The sequence below is a fragment of the Hylobates moloch genome, unplaced genomic scaffold, assembly GCF_009828535.3.
Source record: "Hylobates moloch isolate HMO894 unplaced genomic scaffold, HMol_V3 SCAFFOLD_11, whole genome shotgun sequence".
Lineage (NCBI taxonomy): Eukaryota > Metazoa > Chordata > Mammalia > Primates > Hylobatidae > Hylobates > Hylobates moloch.
Window position 1 is genome coordinate 20,798,824 of NW_026652286.1, and position 19,781 is coordinate 20,818,604.

Here is a 19,781-nt window from a genome sequence, read left to right on the forward strand (position 1 = left end):
TCTGAGTTGCTGGGAGCTTTAAAGTCATAAATTACATTATTTTTATTTTCATTTCTTCCATTGTATCCTTTCACAAATAGATTGCAGGGGACAAAAAGCATCACCTTTCAGGTTATCATCCCACTAGAACTGCAAATATTTTCTCCTAGAATATTGCTTGTGTTTAACTTTCTGTATTCTGGTACTTGACAGCCAACTGAAAGCCTAGAAAGTACTGTGTGTGTATGCTTGTGTTGTGTATATGCGTGTGTGTACATGCACATGTGTAACTCAAGCCTACAATGAGTTACTGATGGGGAAGGAGGGTAAAACTCAAGACAAATTTAGATGACAGGCAACATTTCTCAAGGGCTGTCTTGGTTATGACCTTCAGAATCGTCTCCAGTATCTTTCTTGTTTGCAGACTATTAAGGTTGGGTTCTTACAGCCCTGGCTGGAAGTTCACTGAAGAAAAAATTGATTGAATCACTTCTTGGACTAAACAGACAGATTGAGTCAATCACAATGGTTAGCTGACGTGTTAACTCCATTTGTCTGAAACTTGCAAAAGTGTTACCAAAAGCTATCCAGGAGAAAATTTCCAGGAAATTATACAACTGTACTTGAGATGAAGAAAGTAGGTAAATGGCTAAATTTTTTTTGGTCTAATAGCTTGGTTATTGTTGTACCTACTGTAAATTGGACCCCAGCAGCTACAGTGCAACTTTGAAAGTGAAAAGTGACTCCATTTGTCATCAATAAATATTTTTTGAGAGAAATCTTGCTAATACTATGGAAATACAGCTATATTGCAATAGCTAACACTTAGATATTTTATCCATTCTAAGATCTTATCAATTTTAAGATGCACCATTATTTTGTTGGCCATAACAACAAAAAAGTTATTAGATTAAAAAAAAAAGAACAGAATGTTATCTTACTCAAATCTTTATTTTATTCTTATTAAAAAAATCTTTTAGATTTAAATTCAGGCTTTTATCATTTATCATTTTGGGAGAATGTATTGAAAGAAAAACATAAAATAAATTAATTTTGTTGTACACTTCCTAAAATTTTCCATTCGTAGGCTACCACTTCTAAATCACTTCTGAACTCATCATTAATACCCACAAATGATAAAAATTCATAACACAATGTTCCACTATTGTCTCTAGGATTTTCTTCTAAGCCAATTATACCTATTCTACAAGTTTTAATGATGGTACTTTCCCTTCCTCCCTCTCTCCCTCCTGCCCTCCTTTCCTCCTTTCCTTCCTTTCTTCCTTCTACTCTTCCTCCCTTCCTCTCTTTTTTCTCCCTCTCTCCCTTTTTTCCTTCCTCTTTTTCTCCCTTCCTCTTTTTTCTCTGTCTCTCTCTCTCTCCTTCTCTTCCTCCCTCTCTCCCTTTCTTTCTTCCTTTGTTTCTTTTTCTTTTTTTCTTCATTGATCTTATATCTTTGGAATTTAAGCTCAAAGTCAGATGTAGATTTTTCACAAATTTCTGTTTAATACTTTATCACTTGTTCTCTGTAAAATATGAATTGGTCACATTAGCCTCTCATTGCTTTACCGCTTTACTAGTTACTGCTCTCTTTAGTTCCATAGCTAGGTGTGTAATAGGTAATTTTTGTAGCTATTTAGGTTGCAAAAGGTAACAGCATCATTTACTTGTGGGTACCTTTCTTTCTTAGGTCCTGTTAAGCACTTGATTGTTGCCTTGCCAGAAAATATGGAATTTTGGTGATTTTTGCAATGATGATATTTGTGTGCCTAAAATTAAATGTTTCAGTACTCTTTTTTCTGTGACCTCTAGAATATACAATAATTTTTATTTTAATGTGGAATAATAACGTAACCTTCTTTAAGACACTTAAAATGCAGCAGATATAGAAACAACTATGTACATATACCAATTTAAATGAAAATAATATAACCATCCACAAGCACAGAAAACAACATCTAACAATTGGTACATGGTCAACAATGAGTATAAGTTGTCATTATTATAAAACACATCCTAATTAATAAAAGGTGTGTCTTAGAGCCAAAGAAATGCAACATTGAACATTTTGCATTGGGCAAGTGCTTTTCATACTTAATTTAATTCTTGTGACGGTCATAGGAAATCAGAATTATCATTTTTTAATTCCTATTTTGCAGATGAAGTAATTGAGGCTCATAGAGGTAAACGCACTTGCCTAAGGTCATACAACCGGTAAAGTGAAGAGCTGTGAATTTAATGCAACTGTGCCTAATATAAGCACCGAAGCTCTTTTCCACTGTGTTAACCTTTCCCTAAGAACTTTCCCTAAGAATGAAGGAATCTAAGGCTTCTCAAAATTAGTGTGGATCTCCATAACCACTCTGACATTATCTTTGCTCTAAATTTTCTGTCTTCTCTCTAAGGAAACTTCATTGTGTGATTGAGAACAGATGTTCAATATACATTTGTAGAATGAATAAAAGTTGCTTTAATCTGTTCTGTTTTTGAAATGTCATAATACACCAAAATTATGTTTTAGAAAAACGTATTTTTTTCAGAAAAACTTGTAATGGGAACTTATTTTCATAAGAATGCATGAAAAAGTCCAGAAAGTTCTAATACTCCTGGTGTCCAACAATGTTATCCGTACTGTTATTCATACTTACATCCCTATCCAACCACACAACATCCATTTCTGGGAGGCCAGGCCCAGATGTGATACAAGAAGCTGATGTTTGTTAAAGATCTAAGGGTTCTGCCACCTCTTTCACTTCTTTGAGTCAGTGTTAAAGAAGCGAAGCGTCAGCTGCTTTTCAATGCACATCTTTGTATTGAGAATCACATATGATAGTACTCTTTGTTTTCCCCCAGCCAAGTCACCATCCATTGATAGATCCCAGGGATGTGACTGCAAATTAATGCTCTGTTATCACTTGTCTGCTTTTTTTTCTGGGGAATCTTGTATATAGTATCTATTCTGGATATGCACAGCACAGATTGCATTGGAAGATACATTGTGAGGCATGGAGTGACTTGCTTCCCTATGAAAAACATAGTGAAATACTTGGATTTTATATGTGATATAATACTAATCAACTTGATTTTTCTTATGTTTTGCTATAGAGTCAATAAATCATGGAGTCTATTGGAAGGAGGTTTCTTAGATATTGTCTAATCTAACTCCCAGCAATACAGGCATATTCTCAATCACATCACTAGCATGTGGTCACTGAGGTCTGTTTGAGCTCCTCCAGTGATGGAGAAAAAAGCAGTTTACTCAGTTATTGGAAATCATTTGTTTATTCTGCGCTGAGCTTTATATCCTGGCTTCATGTATTTGTTGGTATTGGTGCTACCTTCTAAAGATGTGAGATTGTATTATGTCTTCTTCTTGCTATGACATATTCATGCTGGACATTTCAGTCAACTTTTCCTTTTAGTTTAACCTGTCCTGTCCACTGCCCCACTGGCAAAAGAGGAATGAGCCAAGAACAAACACCTGGCCTACGAATTGCTCTCCCTTGAAAATTTGAACCCAGGGATGCTGAGGCTGTGACTGATCATAGAACCCTTCACAGTAGATCCCCCCAAATTTAGAGTCTGAATGTCATTGGGGCCTGCTATGGTGAAAACAAAGAGACCAAATGGAAAGACTGGCTGTATCTTGAATTATCATGAGCAAAATGTAGAGTTTATTCTTCCTTGTCTTTATACAAGGCTGTACATATGAATGTCAAATTATTCATGTATTTACTCTGAGAAGTCTTCATACTCAGTTACTTTAGTTAGCACACTCTAGATGCAAGATGAGTTAAGTAAAAATATTTTAAATATGTAACTGTACCAACATTAATTAAGATGAGACATTCATCTTCAGATAGGGATTTGCCTGCCACAAGGATTGAAGAGGCCACACCCTTAACCATGACACAATCTTGAACTGGGCTTTGCTTGCACTTTTAAGAACAGCCATTCTGACTTACAGTTTTTCTAAGTTCTTTGCGCACCAGCCTTCAATCTTCTACCTCCTCTCTGATTGAAATATTCAGGTTGAGACTATGAGTAAGTTACCATCACTTCTAATTTTTATGCAAGCCAGTGCTTGCATATTTTAACCTCAAATCTTCTCTCGTGTCTTTATTTTAAAATCAGACTCTCAGAAGCCAATGAATTTACACCATTTTCACATTTTATTACTGCATTTTCTCCCATATATTGTCTACAGTGTGAAGCTATGAGATTTAAGGCTAAATCAATCTTACCCTCCAGGGCTTATGTCCTAGTGCAAGTAAGGCAATTATGCGACATAGACCACACCACAGCCATAGCATAGATTACAAATCAATCACAACATGCTTTCTCTTTTTTTTTTTTTATTTTTTGAGACAGGATCTCCCTCTGTCACCCGGGCTGGAGTGCAGTGGTCCCATCTCAGCTGACTGCAACCTCTGCCTCCCAGGTTTAAGTGATTCTCCCACCTCAGCCTCCCAAGTAGCTGGGACTACAGGTGTGCACCACCACACCCAGCTAATTTTTTTATTCTTAGTAGAGACGGGGTTTCACCATGTTGGCCAGGCTGGTCTCGAACTCCTGACCTCATGATCTACCCGCCTTGGCCTTCCAAAGTGCGGGATTACAGGCGTGAGCCACTGTGCCCAGGCACAACATGCTTTCTATCTTAGCTGTGCATCTTTCTCAGCAAGGGCTCTAAGGGCTCTAGGCAATAAATTCATTCATTTGTACTTATGTTCATTACCTCAGCAAGGATTTATTGAACACCTGTTATGTGTCAGGCATTATTCTAAGCATTGATTTAAACTGGAAATTAAAATAATGGAATGCTTGAGTTTTAAAGATGAGGTGAGACGATACATATAACCACCTTTTGTGAACTCTAAAGCTGTATTCAAGCAGGGATAAAAATTAAAAAGTGGTTTTCATGTTCTTCAATTTCCAATTTTTCCTTTCAGTAATATTATTTTGGTAAAAGTTTGATGCCTAATTTCTCATGGATACTGTATTTTTCAGTAAACCAGAGGCAGAAAGTTGTACAAACTATAGATTCCCATATGTTTTTAAAAACTGGCTTTATATTTACAAGACCTCAGCCAAGTTATTTAACTTCTTTTGTTCTCTGGTTCCTTAATGTGGAAATGCTATGAAGAAATATCAGAGACTGGGTAATTTGTAAGGGAATGAGGCTTAATTGACTCACAGTTTTGCAGGGCAGGGGAGGCCTCAGGAAACTTAACAATCATGGTGGAAGGGGAAGCAAACACATCCTTCTTCAAATGGCAGCAGGAAGGGGAAGAGCTGAGCAAAGACGGATATGCCCGTTATGAAGCCATCAGATTTTGTGAGCACTCACTCAGTATCATGAGAACAGCATGGAGGTAACTTTCCCCATTATTCAATTACCGCCCACCAAGTCCTTCCCACGATACATGGGGATTGTAGGAACCACAATTCAAGATGAGATTTGGATGGGGACGCAACCAAACCATATTAAGTTATCATCCATTTTATTTATTGTCAAGCCCCAACTATATGACAGACATATGCATTCTTTATCTTCTTAAGCTTATTTGTTCTACATTACAGTTATGCAAGGAAGGCATTATTAGCTTCATATTACAGGAAATGAAAGTGAGCCTCAGTGAGGTTACAAATGCTTTAAAAGAACACAGAGTGAAAATGTAGAAAAGATGGTCTTGAACCTAGGTTTGTTTCTCTCCAAATTACATGTGTTTTCCAATATATCAGTGCATCATTACTTCAGAGGCATTGCATTTCTGTTCTGTACATAATTAATCAAAGAGGCAGCTTTTCCTCCTTTCCGATAGATTGGAAACACAGGGTTCCATCTGTCCAAGAGTATTTATCTTGCTACATTAGTCCCTCCCCTTTTTATTGGCTCTTGAAATGGTGAGCATTTTGCAATTGAGAATTATTGAGCCAACATATGGTTTCAATTGGATAATTTCAATGTATCATAAAAAAGTAAAAAAGAAAAACATAACCAACCCTCTGTACTTTTGCAAATGTCTTTGAATAAAAATTTGTGAAGTGAAAGGTTAGAGTTAAGTAGAGACATATTTTTATATTTGTTTATTTTAACCTTCACTGTTGGTCATGCCTAATGTCCACAGAGCATCAGACACAGCTTTCATTCAGCTGCTTTTATGATTTCCTGCAGTTTGAGGCACTATTTACTAGAATTTCAATCTATAGCTTACTGTGTTTGCCTATGGCCTTGTGGTGGCTCAGTAGCTGCCAGCTTGAGTTGGTTCTTTGTCCCAGAAAAATTGTAAAGATTTAACACACCACTCCCATTCTACTGAAAGAGAGATTCATATACTCAGTTAGGTCTGCCTCTGAAATGCTTCAGGCTGGGAATCACTGAATTTCAATTAGACTGTGATTTTCCACACCCAAACTAGTTTGGTAAAATCTGATATGTTAAGTTGGTGGCAATGGTTAAGGTAGGTTATGGGAGAATTCTAACTCTTCAAGGAAGTTTGGCACAGAGTAGAGGTGCCTCTGTCATGTGACTGCAATGATACTCATTATCATAATTCCTGTAGGAATTATAGTACTTTCAAATATATATTTACCTTTCATCTTCATATTGGATCTTTTGAAGTAGATATTATCAATATATTATTATACAGGTGTGGGAAATTTGGTTCATGGGAATTTTGAATTGTCTTAGTCACACTTAACACTTAGTAATTGATATCACAGGCTATAACTCTCTCTTTTCATTTTGGGACTTTGTTGGGCTTTTGTGATATCAAAGTCTCCTGGTTTTCTTTCTCTTCTGGCTGTCATTCTCAACGGCCTTCTATATTTATTTTCCTCTTTCTGACTGGGCAGCTATATATCAAGGTGTGTTGGGGTATGTTCCTTGAGTGATTTTCCTCTTCTCATTCTATTTTCTTTGTATATAATCTCATTCATTACCATGTCATTAAATATTATCCTATTCTGGCGACTCTCAAATATGATCACAAGTGATACATCACTTCCATTCCAACCTAGATACACAGTTGTGAATTTTTCTTATTCTCTCCCTTTCAAATAAAAGTGTGAAAATAAAGAACTCCAAAATGACAGAATTGCAAGATGAAAGATGCCTGGATCCCTGTGTCACCACTGGAGGAGGGCATGAAGAATTGCAGGACCCACATTAGGCTGAGCCATGAGCAGTAAATAAACCCCTCTCGTATTAAACCATTGACATTTCAGGGTTCATTTTACCGCAGTTTATCTTGACCTAGGATTGGTAAACTTTTTCCGTAAAGGAACAGATAATAAATATTTCAGACTTTGTTGTAGCAAACAGTCAAGAGGCAAAAATGGGAATTTCATAGATACTTATAATACAAAATAAGCCAAATTTCCCTAAATGTAATAATAATATAATGTTATATGTAATAATATGTCACATTATATATAATAATGTTATTTGTGATACAGATCCACTAATGAGAAAACTGAATTTTTTGGGGAGGATAATGTTTTTCTTAATTGAAGTTCAAAGGTGGTGTTCTCTCTTAACAAAATCAACTGCAAATTTGCTTCTGTTAATGCTTACCTGTAATATTATATGTAAAACACATTTCATCTTTAAAACATTTTTCCACAAAGATACTGCCAAATATTGATATTAATCCATGTTAGTTGATCATTTATGGAATTCTGTTAGATTTTTCTCTTGTTAGTTGCTTTTTAGCATGTCATTACATTGCAGATTAATTACTTTAAATTGAAGGTGAGGTGGACTCTCTTTAATAATAAAGTTATATATATTTTGAAATATAAACATCTCCTCTGCACTTACATTGAAGGTAATAAAATCTTCTGGAACTCTGGTTTAAACTCAGAAGTCTATTCATTGCAAATTTGCAAGGGAAGAGACATCTTAATTTTTGTTTTAATTTTTGGCAGCACAGAAAGTTCACAAGGCAGCTTGACATTTGTCCTTATCTGTTAGGGCTACTATAAGAAAATACCCAAGACTGGGTAATTTTAAACAATGGAAATTTATTTCTTACAGTGCTGGAGGCTAAGAAGTCCAAGATGAAGGCACTGGCAGGTTAAGCATCAGAGGAGTTCCTAGACTGATCCAGTCCCTCAACCCCTTATATAAGGGGCCTAATTCCATCATGAGGGATCTATATAGGTACCATGGCAAACCCTATGCTATGGTCTGATGTTTGTGTCTCCCCAAACTTCATAAGTAACTTAATCACCAGTGTGATCATTTTAGGAGGCAAGGACGTTGGGAGGTGATTAGATCATTAGGGCAAAGCCTTCATAAAAGAAGCCCCAGAGAGCTGCCTTGTCTCTTCCACTATGTGAAGAACTATCACATGAGGGGCCATTTACGAATCAGAAAGTGAGCAGGCCCTCAACAAACAACAAATCTGCAGGCACTTTGAGCTCAGACTTCGAGCCTTCCAGACTGTGAGATATAAATGACTGCTGTTTATAGCTACTCAGTTTCTGATATTTTGTTATAGCAGCCCAAAAGAACTAAGCCATCTTAATAACTGACAGTATAGAATTTTATATACCTAGATGGCGAAAAAGTCACTGGATGTTTCATATCTTTTCCATTTACTCTTTAATTTCAGAGGACTGCAACCTGGATTAAAGTCTAGAGAACTAAAAGAACAAAGGAAATCCAATAGGTAGCTGTATAGTCATTCAAAATAGTCTTGCCTTGAGAAACATCTTAGCATTAAATGGGGGAGAAAAAAACATTGAGAAGCTTTTCTGTCCCATAACTGTTCACGCTAATTGTATTATTAATATTAGACTTGAATACAAAACATAAGTCTACTTTTCTTGCTTTCTCAGAGGCGCTTGTACTCCAGAACTAACAGACTACTTGTCTCCTCAAGTATGCTGTATTGCTTCATTGAGAGTTTCCAATTCATTGCATCATTTGCAAAATGTTGATGGAACATCTAACTTAAAGATTTTGGGGACATACCTTGAGAGAATGCATATGAATTATTAAGCATGGTACTTTAGCATAATCACATAGTAAATGCACATTATTATTATTAGCATTACTACTGCTTTCTGCCTGTTCAAATGCTGTTCCTTTTTACCTGAAAGTATCTTCATCCCATCCTTTTTAAGAATCTGCCCCCAAACTGGGTGAATTCTTTTCTGTGTTAGAACTTTGATTATTTTATTTGCAATGACAATAAAAATTCAGATCATAAAAATTAACCAAAGGGTTTCACACCCTCATTATTGCCCAAATAAATACAACAATCAAACATTATTAAATACTATCCTTATTACCTGTAGCCTTTGGAAGGTGGGAGACTTTACTCTCTCCAAGTGCCCCTTATCCTGGAGTAGGAATGCCCTGAGGGTGAACAAACACAGACATTTTTTCTGAGCTTTATACTGGAGTTTCTGCAGGCTTCTGACCTCCTTCCTAGCACCAGCCTCTTTATAATATTTCAAAGTATGGGGTTTGTGGCTCCTCAAAGCTAGCTGACAATGGATGTCCCATAGGCGATTATGTTAGACACTAACAAAGGAATGAACCTCTTCCCAAATGCATTTGATAGAGTGAGTATGCAAGGCTATTTAAGCTATGCAGTTTGCAAATGTTATATATTTTTTCCTGAGTGCAAACGTGGAGATAACCTCCTTAAAAATGTGTACCTCACTTTGGTACAACTTGATTAACAGTAGTCAATAATATTAATGTTTTATGATATTACAAAAAGGAGAAATTATACACATGATTTGTACCAGAATTTCATAAAGTCTTTTTTCCTCAGACTCTAATGCACACACAGTTTTCTACTATTTATGTACTCCACCAGTATGTCAGGACACATCTGTTACCTCTATTATTATACAATTTTAATCTATTCTGGAAGATTGAACCATTTATATATTTGTTCTTTGAAGGTACCATATCTATATATGTGGGTAAATATACACATATTTCACCTCTGTGAATCTTGCTTATAGCACAGACATTGAAATATTGTTGGAACATCCCTATTTGACCAAAGAATGAAAATCCGAGGCTTGCTGGCAGTTCAGTTCAGAAGCTGCCCCGTTGCATCTGTGCAAAATTGATTTCATATCTTGAGGCCCTGGATTTGGCATTTTTTTGGCATGTGTACGTTTGGGCTGAATCCCCAGGGTGACCTCCTCTATGTATTTTTCGCTAGCCATTGAATCCTTCCCAGGGAGAACAGGAAGTCTGGCACTGCTTCTGATGACACATCAATGACGTGATGTCTGGTTTCTATTAAAAATCAAAAAGCAAAAGTTTCTATGCCAGAAATAAAGTATAGATAATGCCATACATAATCATTAGTATATTGCTTAATATACTAAGCAACCAGGCTCAAGGGCTGCCAGTAGATCCTACATCACAGTGAACAGCTTGAGTAGTGGCCTAGTCAAGGGTGAGATAGGCAAATGTCACAGGCAATCACAGACTTCTATGATAGTCTCTGCATTTTGTGTTAAATGGCCCCCACTAAGACAGAACAGCAGTAGCTATTCAGTTAGAAGCAAAGTAGTATACCAGTAGAGTGTCAGGTTTTAAAGCAAAGTAGATCCAACTGCTTAAATTGTGCACATATGTATAACGTACCTGAATCTGCCACTTGTAAGGGGTATGACTTGGTTCCCTTATAGACTCAAGACGTAGCTGTCTTTGTGCCAGGATTTAAACTTGGTCCCAAGGAGTTCTTCTATCTAAAAATGTAAATAAGCATATTATACCTACTTTATGAGATTTTGGAAAAAAAATAGATAAATAAGATTAATGTTTTTCCATTAAGAAGCACATAATCTAGTGGGAGAGAGCGAGACATGGAACGTACAAAAGCAATTAGGTATAAGAAGAATTATGATGGGGGATATACAGACAAGATATCGAATAAATTGGGGCAAGAGTCACACGTGACTTCAGGAGGAGGCCATAATGGTCAGATTCCCAGTGCTCACCATTAGTCATTCATCCTTTTGTGGTCCGAGAATTGGAGTTGTTTAAAATGTCATATACTGGCCGGGCGCGGTGGCTCACACCTGTAATCCCAGCACTTTGGGATGCTGAGGCAGGCAGATCATGAGGTCAGGAGATCCAGACCATCCTGTCTAAGACAGTGAAACCCCGTCTCTACTAAAAAATAGAAAAAATTAGCTGGGTGTGGTGGCGGGCGCCTGTAGTCCCAGCTACTCAGGAGGCTGAGGCAGGAGAATGGCGTGAACCCAGGAGGCAGAGCTTGCAGTGAGCCGAGATCATGCCACTGCACTCCAGCCTGGGCAACAGAGCGAAACTCCATCTCAAAAACAAAAAAAGTCATATACTGCATGAGCAGGATAACCTACTGATGTAACAGAGAGTAGGTAGAAGGGCCATGAGGCCACACAGATAAAGGAGTTTTGTTTCTGTCAAGGGGAAAGGAGGAGTATTAATATTAGACATTAATAGCTGACACTTAGTCTTACTGTGTGCCAGCAACTACTCTAAGAACTTTACATGTATCATCTCATTGAATCTTCTCATAATTCCTGTATTATCTTGAGAATGAGAACCTTTTACAGAAAGAGGAATTACAGTTGCAGATCAAGGAAGGTCTTTATCGTGGAAGGCAGAGCAAGAAGTAGAAGTTGAGCTATCTCTGGAGAAAACATTCATGGGAGTATCCCACCCAGAGGGCATGTTTCTTGGACTGGAATATGAGGCACATGGAAATTTTGAGTATCTTAAAAGGACAGGAAGAGATGATCGGCACAGGAAGGTGGGGTGGAAAATTAACTTTTTCTGAAACTTATATAACTTTATTTACAAGTTTGGCCCTCAACAGTTTGATACATGGTCTATCCTCAGATTTTGACTTCCTTAGAAAAATAACCTCTTTCTTTCACATGGACAGAAGGGGATGAAAAATGATAGTCACTGCTAATTTTTTTAAGAAAGTTTACTATGTGCTGGGATCTGTTTCAAGCACTTAACATACATTATTTCATTTACTCCAAGTAACAGCTGTATAAGGAATGAGCTGCTATCATCTCTATTTACAGATGAGAAAATGGAGATTTAGCATGGTAAAGTAACTTATCTAAGGGTCACATCTCTAAATTAGGTATTTGAACCAACATTAAAAACCAGAGCAGTCTGATTCCAGAGCCTCTACTCTCAACCCCAAAGAGAGGAAAGTGTTAGATTATAATTCAAGGCGAAACATTTCTGTTAGGGTGAAAAATAAAAAAAGTAAATTGTAGCAAGATGTGTCTTTTCAAAATTAAAATATAGTTTAAGCAGTTAAAGATTTTTTGCTGCGAGGCATTACAGACCACTGATAAATGTGTGCTGTCTCAGGCGGAGATTGGAAACAACGCAGCGGTAGCTTTTAGCCGTCAGCCTGCGGTTTGCTGCAGCTGTGATTTTCCGTGGATGCAGTTTGGGCTATCTTGTCACTGGCTTTTTGGTGCCAGAGCCTTCAGAATGCTGAAGTTTTCCTCCTTTCTTATTTTTATTTTCTGCAGATTTGACTGTGCCTGAATCACCTAAAATTATTACCGGTCACGAGCCCTTTGTTGTACTAACGTCTTGCTCCCGGTGCTAGTTTTTCTTATTTCAATTTCCTTGTTGTTCCCCAATGTGATTTTCACTCTGAGGCGGGGAAAAAAAACAGTCTGTCTTTTGATGACTTTGTTGGTTTTTCATTGGAAGAAACCTGCAAAAATTCTTTTCAAAACATTTTAAATGGCAGCAAACAGTCTGGGAGGTGTTTAAATGCAATGGAAAAATAAAGGATTCATGAGGAAAGGATTTTCAGAAAACGTGGACAGAAAAAAATGTTAAAGCTGTTTAAAACGCAGCTTTATCTACCAAAATGACCCATCTAGTGTCTTTACATGTGGCTTTTCTTTCGCAGGCGCTCAGGCTCCAAAATTTTGAGTTCACAACAACAGAGAAATGCAGAATATTTGAGGCAGCAGAGGAAAGCATTGGCTTTAGCAGGCAGTCAATTATTGACATTTACTAGCTGGGAACCTTGGGCAAGGTTCTGTGATTTACCTCTGCCAGTCTCAGTTTTCTCTTTTGTGAATTGACAATAATGATAATAATTAACTCATAGTTGTTATGAAGACTAAATTTTGTATATATATATAGCTATTTGCCAAGTGCTTGGTACATATTAAAAGCTGAATACTGGTGGATATTACCATTATTTTATAAGTATCTTTTCTTCTCCTGCATTGATGTTAAAATGACATCAGTAAAAGTGTGTTGGTATTGATCCTGGAGGACTTCTGGCTTCATCTAGTTCATTCTTCACCAGACCAAAGAATCCTGCTTTTCTCCCAGAGAAATCCACAATGTACTCATTAGTGCCATCTGTGGGCACCTTACTTTCTCTTCTGATCGCATGTAGCATTGTTGGAATACTGGCTCAGACTCTTAGAAAGTTCCTATTTTCAGTACTGGTTTCTAGTAGTTTCTACTCATTGGCCTCAGTTCCGTTCCCTGGGGCCACCTAGGATGGATTTGGTCTCTTTTCCATATGTCTCAAATAAGTGAAAGTATCTGAACAAGTTACTTAACCACTCTGGGCCTGGGTTTACTCATATGTAAAGTGCAGACTAGTGTTTCGCCCTCATGGTGGTCTCCTGAGGATTGAAAATATATACATGTCTGAAGATGGCCTAGCTATAGCAGGTGCTCAATAAGGTGCTCAATAGCAGTCGCTGTAATCTGCTGGCCTAGTTTAAGAGCCTCTGCAGATTCTGTGAGTGTTTGCCTATGTGGCTGATGACTCTCAATGAAGTTTGCCCAGTGTCAAATGTTTTCCTGCAGGCCACAGAAGGGATGTTTGGATTTTGATTAATCCACATGGCAGCTCTCCATGGTGGGGGCTGTGTCTTTTTGGTACTCTATTTCTTGGCCAAACAGCCCCACTGTGAGGAAGTTTCTCGCTGCCTTGTGTCGCTGGCTTTCATGACCTGGCAGTGGCTTGCCTCACTTTGCCCTTCCCATGCCAGCGCTTCCCTGTTGCCCCTGGGGCTCAACAGACCTTGAGAGGTGCCCACATTGGTGCCTTGGTTTACTCGGCCAGGCCAGCAAGACTGCCAGTTGCAGGCTGCAGATGAGGCTCGTGGGCACCTATGGGCTCACTCCTCATGCCGTGACTTGTGCCGTGGACGTCACTGCTGCTGCCTCAGGTTGTGGCTTCCCCAGGTGAGAAGGTGCAATTCTGAGATGAGGTGGACTCAATATCTTGTGAACACTTTGACTAACAGGAGCTCAGAGCTGGGCTTTCTTTTTGCTCCCCGACAGCTCTAGAGTGCAGTAGTTTCAGGCATTTCTCTCAAGGTGCCCCGTGGGACTGAGCATTCAGCAGTGCTTGCTATGAGCATGCTATTGAAATGACTCTCCTTTCCATGACTCATTCCTCCCTTTATTTTACTTCTGTTTTCAGGGATTTCAGTCTCAATAATTTGGGGGGCGTTGGCATATAGCCTTTGTCTCAATCTCTGTGTTCTTGGGAACTCTGGTAAAGATGAGTAACTAGTATTACTATTGCCACTGCTCTTCCGCTTACTCAGATTTCATTTCTTCGGGTTCACCAACCATTGCTTTCATGGTGGATTCTCAGCTCTTCACTCCACTGCTCACAAAACAAAGCTTATTTCTCTATTTTGTGAGTCAACAACTTTGGCCCAGTACTTCCCTTCTTTTATTGCCACCGCCAGAATTTCTCCCTTAATTCTTACTATTTGCTTTAAAATCTCATCTGGTAATTTGATCTAAGATAATATGACAACAAGTGAAAGTGACTTGACACATCACCTTTTGGAGATAGTATATTTGAATATTCATAGAAGTTTTCTGAAAAAAGAGCCCCAACTTAACTAGAAACCATGGGTTGGCAAACTTTTCTTGCAAAAGGCTGGGGATTAAGGGATTAAGTATTTTACACATTGCCAGCCATGGCCATAAGATCTCTGTTGCAGCTATGGAACTTTACAGGTGTAATGTGAAAGAAGTCATAGCAAATATGTAAATGAATGTGCACAGTGTGTTTCAGTAAACTTTATTTGCAAAAACAAGGGTTTGACTAGATTTGGCCCATAGGTTTTGACTACAGACCCTTGCTCTAAACAATGGAATTACAAAAAAAAAAGTGAAGTAGAATTTTGGGAAAATGTGGGTTATTTCAATATCTTTCAAATTCAGTTTTCTTAGTTTCAATTCATTTTTAATTCAATAAACACTATTGAGAAGAAAAGGTAACAAACACTTATAGAATTCCCCAATGAGCCATATTCTAGGCTAGGGATTTCCATATGACACATCATTTGCTGCTCCTAGCAACCCTATAAAGTCACTGTTGTTATTCTACTTTTTGATGAGATGAATAAGCAGGTCCAGAGATAAGTGAATTGTCTCCTTGTAAAGGCAGTGTCAAAATTCAAAAATAAGCTTACTTTAACTTGAAGATCTATATTAAACTATTCCAATTAAGTACATACTGTATGTAAAGTTTTGTACCACTGGCTGCACAGAATACAGAGATGAATAAGACATAGTTTCATTTTAGTTAGAAGCAAAATAAAATATCAGCAAAATAAAATAAGACAGGCTCTGATATCCCAAGAGAACTACAAAGTACTAAGGGAGTTTAAAGGAGCTGCCTATCAGGCATGTGGGAAGCAGGAAAATCCCACAGAAAGGGTGACAATTAAGGTGATATTTGAAGAACTAATATGATTTTGAAAGCTAGAGATAAGGAAAAAGGTTGTTCTAAGCAAAGAAAGAAAGAAAAAAAGCAACAGGAAGAAATAGTGCCTACTGAGGAGGTGCAGGCCATCAAAGAGAAGGCTTGCCTTCATAATTGGCCAAAGAGTTTGCTCAGCCCTATCCCTAAAGGCCCCCTCTGAGTCTAGCTCTGTCCTGGGACTGACCATTAGTTAAGTGAAGTCATCCTTGGCTAATCTTCTCCTAGAAGGGTGTTTCATTGTGCATGATGGATGCAAAAACAGAATTCTCATCAGTAAAAACAAAAGCACACAGAATGGGAGCTAATGAGTCAGAAGTTGAGTAGATATTGGACGAAGGGAAGGCAGAAAATTGTCATAGGTAGTACCAAAGTGGGAGGGCCTAAGATAATGTTCTAATTTTAAAAAATGGGAGTTGAAGGCTCATTTATATTAGATTCTGGTTTTACTGGATTCTGCAACATAATGACCAGCACTTTGCACACATGCAGAACAACCTAAAGCTGTAAAAACTATGACATGACTAAATTCATTGGTCAGCTGTCTTTTGCAATATTTATGACAATTGCAATTTAAATTCTTACTTGAGCAATCATATTTTCCCTGGACTATGAGGACAAATAAGGGCAGGAAATTTGTCTGTCCCGTTCCATGCTGTCCTTGCATTTGGCACATTGCCTTATACATTGTATGTGCTCAATAAATATTTGCCCATTGATTACTTGAATACATGGTTGGATTCAGCAAGGTTACTCTACAAGTAGAGAGCTACAGTCTGAATTTTGTAGTAACTCGTACAGACTTTCTCAGCAGAAGCAGCCTCTTTCATGGAAGTATTCCTGTAATTCACTGGAGCTTCCCACATGCTCCTCCCAGTCTTTGAAGGCTCATAGCCAGAAGGAAGTGCTCAACCACCTAGTGTAACCAAGAGTCTTGCATAATTCACATAGAGAGGGAGATTTTCCAAGTTCTTATTGCGGTGGAAAGATGAGGTCAAACTGTAAGGGGTCAGCAGTGCTCTTAACACTGCCTTTGTGTTGTTTTCATATAAATATTTTTACTAGGACATTTTTTGGCAAACAAGGCTAGCTCCCAGTACTGTGGAGAGCAGGGAAGCTTTGCTCACCACATGCCCATGGTATGCACTTGAGTCAACTTAGGGCCAGTGCAATTTGAAATCATGTCCTTTTTCACTCTTGTCTTGATGCCTTCTCACTGACTCAGTGTCTATCCTTTATCCTTTCTCCAAATGAGAAACATCTGGGCTAAAGTGAAGTCCATGTCCCAATTCCCCACCTCTTCTTCTACCAAGAAAGCAGCAGCTGTTTTTGACACACTAATCCTATTACAGATGTTTTGATAATTACCAAAAAGCTCAATTTGGCAGCTTATTGGTGGAGTAGCTAAACCAGATTCACACATTTAAACGTCTTCTGCCATTCACCTAAGTTAGTTCTCTTCAAAGGTCTATTATATAATTTGGTTGGAGAAACTCTGAGAGGGTGCTTCTTTACTGAAATAGGTAAGTTTCTTAAAGCAAATGTAAACAATAACCTTTGATGCTTCCACAGAGAGTGTGGTTGGTTCATCTCTCTGTTTCTCCCACTTTGCAAAGCCTAATCCATAATGTTGCCAATGACTATTGGAGGAGCAAATGGATAATCCAACACTATACATTGCACTTTTCCTTTTGTCATGTTTCTTTGTTCAAAATGCATTTGGCCCATGTCTTTGTGCCACAGAGCAAACCAACAGAGTATTTGGTAATAAGATCTTGTGATAATAAAAATGCCTTACATATTAAAGAGCTTTGCGTGTTGTTGTTTTTGTCCCCAAGTACTTTCTTATCCACAAAATTATTTCATTAATATTATCCTATAAGATAAACAGAATGCATTATTTTCATTTCTTGGTATTTTCTCTCCCTTAGCTCTTGTATCCAACATAAATCAAGACCATTGATTATAACTCTGCAATGGTCTCTGAGTCAGTTCTCTACACATTCCTACAACTTTACTAGCTTTACGGAGGCTGCCATTTTCTCTCATATAGTCCCCAGCAATTTTTTCCTAGCTGGTCTCCTAAACTTCTGATTCTTCTGTTCAGAATATTATCATTATCTTTCCAAAGCAAGGAATTGATCCTGCCCCTCTCCTTTTTCTGATATGCTAATGACTCATCACTGCTTTCCTAGTTCAAGTCTGAATCCTTTAGTGTCATGCACAAGATCTTGTCTACCTTTCTTGAGTTTCCAGATGACTTGTGGTTGTTAAGCTATGTCATGCCTCTTCATATTTCTGTGCCTTTTCTCATGTGGTACTATTTATTTGGAATGCCCTGGCCCACTCTGTATTCTTACAAAACTCCTATTTATACTTTAAGACTCAACAAAACATTCACCTTATTTGTGAATGTTGTCATGACTCAGGAAGAGTTCAGTGCTCCTTCCCTCTCTTTATGTGACACTTTACACCTTTACACAAGCCTTTTTTTGGCACTCATCAAACTGTAAGAAAAGTATTTGAACAACCAGTTCCCCTGCTAAACCATGAACTTACCTTTATATCCCCCCTGACAATGGCCCAATGCATGTCACCTACCAGGTACCCAATGAATGCTTATTTAATAAATAGATTTTACAAATAAGAAAGGACACTGTGAAGGAGTATCAGGGATAAGACTTTGGAAATATGTTCTAATCCTAGCTTTTCTACTAATTCATGGAAACCTCTCTGGACCCATTTTCTCACCTACAGAATGAGTGCATTGATTGGGCTATCCTTGTGGTCTCTTCTAGGATTTACTACTGTAAGAAATTCTAATAGGTTGCTCATCTTTTTAGTTAACAAAGCCAGGACCAAATTCAAGATCATCTGACTTAGGGTCTAGGATTAATTTTTCTGAAGCAAAAGTTGAAACTGAAAAGGAAGAGATGTAGGAAGACAAAAGGACCTATTGATCCCAGTGTTGGTAATAGGTTGCACCAGCTGTGTGACCTCGGGGAAGGTATTGTCTCTCTGGTCCTAGTTTTTCCATTTGTATAATGAGGGCATTAAACTAAATTGCAAATATGTGGCACTACTTTCCCAACTTATTCCTTCTATGCCAAAGGCAGTCATAGTTAATCAATTACTAAACATTCCATTGAATCTGTCTGCAGGGTCAGACTTCATCTCAACATGATGCTACAAGAAGCCACTTTGGCTTTGGAGTACTTTCAATGCCAAGAATGTACATGAGATTAAAACAAAAGAAAGCTACTGCTCTTTTTGGCACTAGATATTTTCTGAAACCTCTCTCAGTTCTGTTATATTCTAATAGATCCATGGTGGACTTTTTCTATATTTGGACTTAGTTTCTAGTCTCTGAGGGTGATCATGAGGAGGAGACCATGCACAGATCCCTGCAATGGGTGGGTTCTTTCATGATGAGCCCAGGCATAATCACCATCCTGTGAGTGACCAGTGTCTTTTATTTTCTTCAGGTCTAATGCCAATGACTCAGTTACATAGGCCAACAAGGGTATCCACATCTTGCATCTGAGCAGAGTGAAAATCAGTCATAATTGGGGACAGATGTGGATGCAAAGTTCTCATGTGTCTTTTTTCTTCTCAGTGGACTACTGCAAAGGAAGTGTTAACTGATTTTGGCACTCTCATCTGCTTTCCAGAAGGCCTGTTTAGAAAAGCATATGAGCACTTGGGGAATCCTTGAAGCTTCTAGAAAACAGGTTACATGAGGACATCCTCTGAGCCCTAATTAAATTAATTTTCCCTTTTAGTTCCTGGAATGTAATAACTGCAAAAATAAATATTTGTGGAATGAATGAATTGTTAGGCTTCTCTCTAGCTAGCAATTCTATTGCCAAGTGCCATGTTCTCTCTAGAATGATCCCTGCTTACCTTAGCATATTATAGAATCTCCCCTCTATGAGCTGTCTTATTCCTCTGATGTTGGAAATAGCTGACTTGGAGGATCATTAGATGCTTTTACTTTGTGTCTCAGACTAGCCTCTAAGTCTCTCAGGCAGGGAAGCA

At 38.0% G+C, this 19,781-nt stretch overlaps 1 protein-coding gene across 5 annotated transcripts in view; it reads right to left on the minus strand.

Moving 5' to 3' along the window:
• The window catches only part of BBOX1 (gamma-butyrobetaine hydroxylase 1), a 480,949-nt gene that overhangs the window by 169,694 nt on the left and 291,474 nt on the right, over window positions 1-19,781 (minus strand). For 2 of the 5 annotated variants that reach the window (XM_058446282.1, XM_058446279.1), the window contains exons 2-4: window positions 10,607-10,710; window positions 9,283-9,349; window positions 5,177-5,274 (exon numbers count right to left, since the gene is read on the minus strand). The gene's annotated coding sequence lies outside the window, so the exon portion shown is untranslated. Of the gene's footprint in view, window positions 1-5,176; window positions 5,275-6,197; window positions 6,242-9,282; window positions 9,350-10,606; window positions 10,711-19,781 lie in introns of those variants that run through there. The other 3 variants (XM_058446281.1, XM_058446283.1, XM_058446284.1) reach the window with 2 other exon arrangements.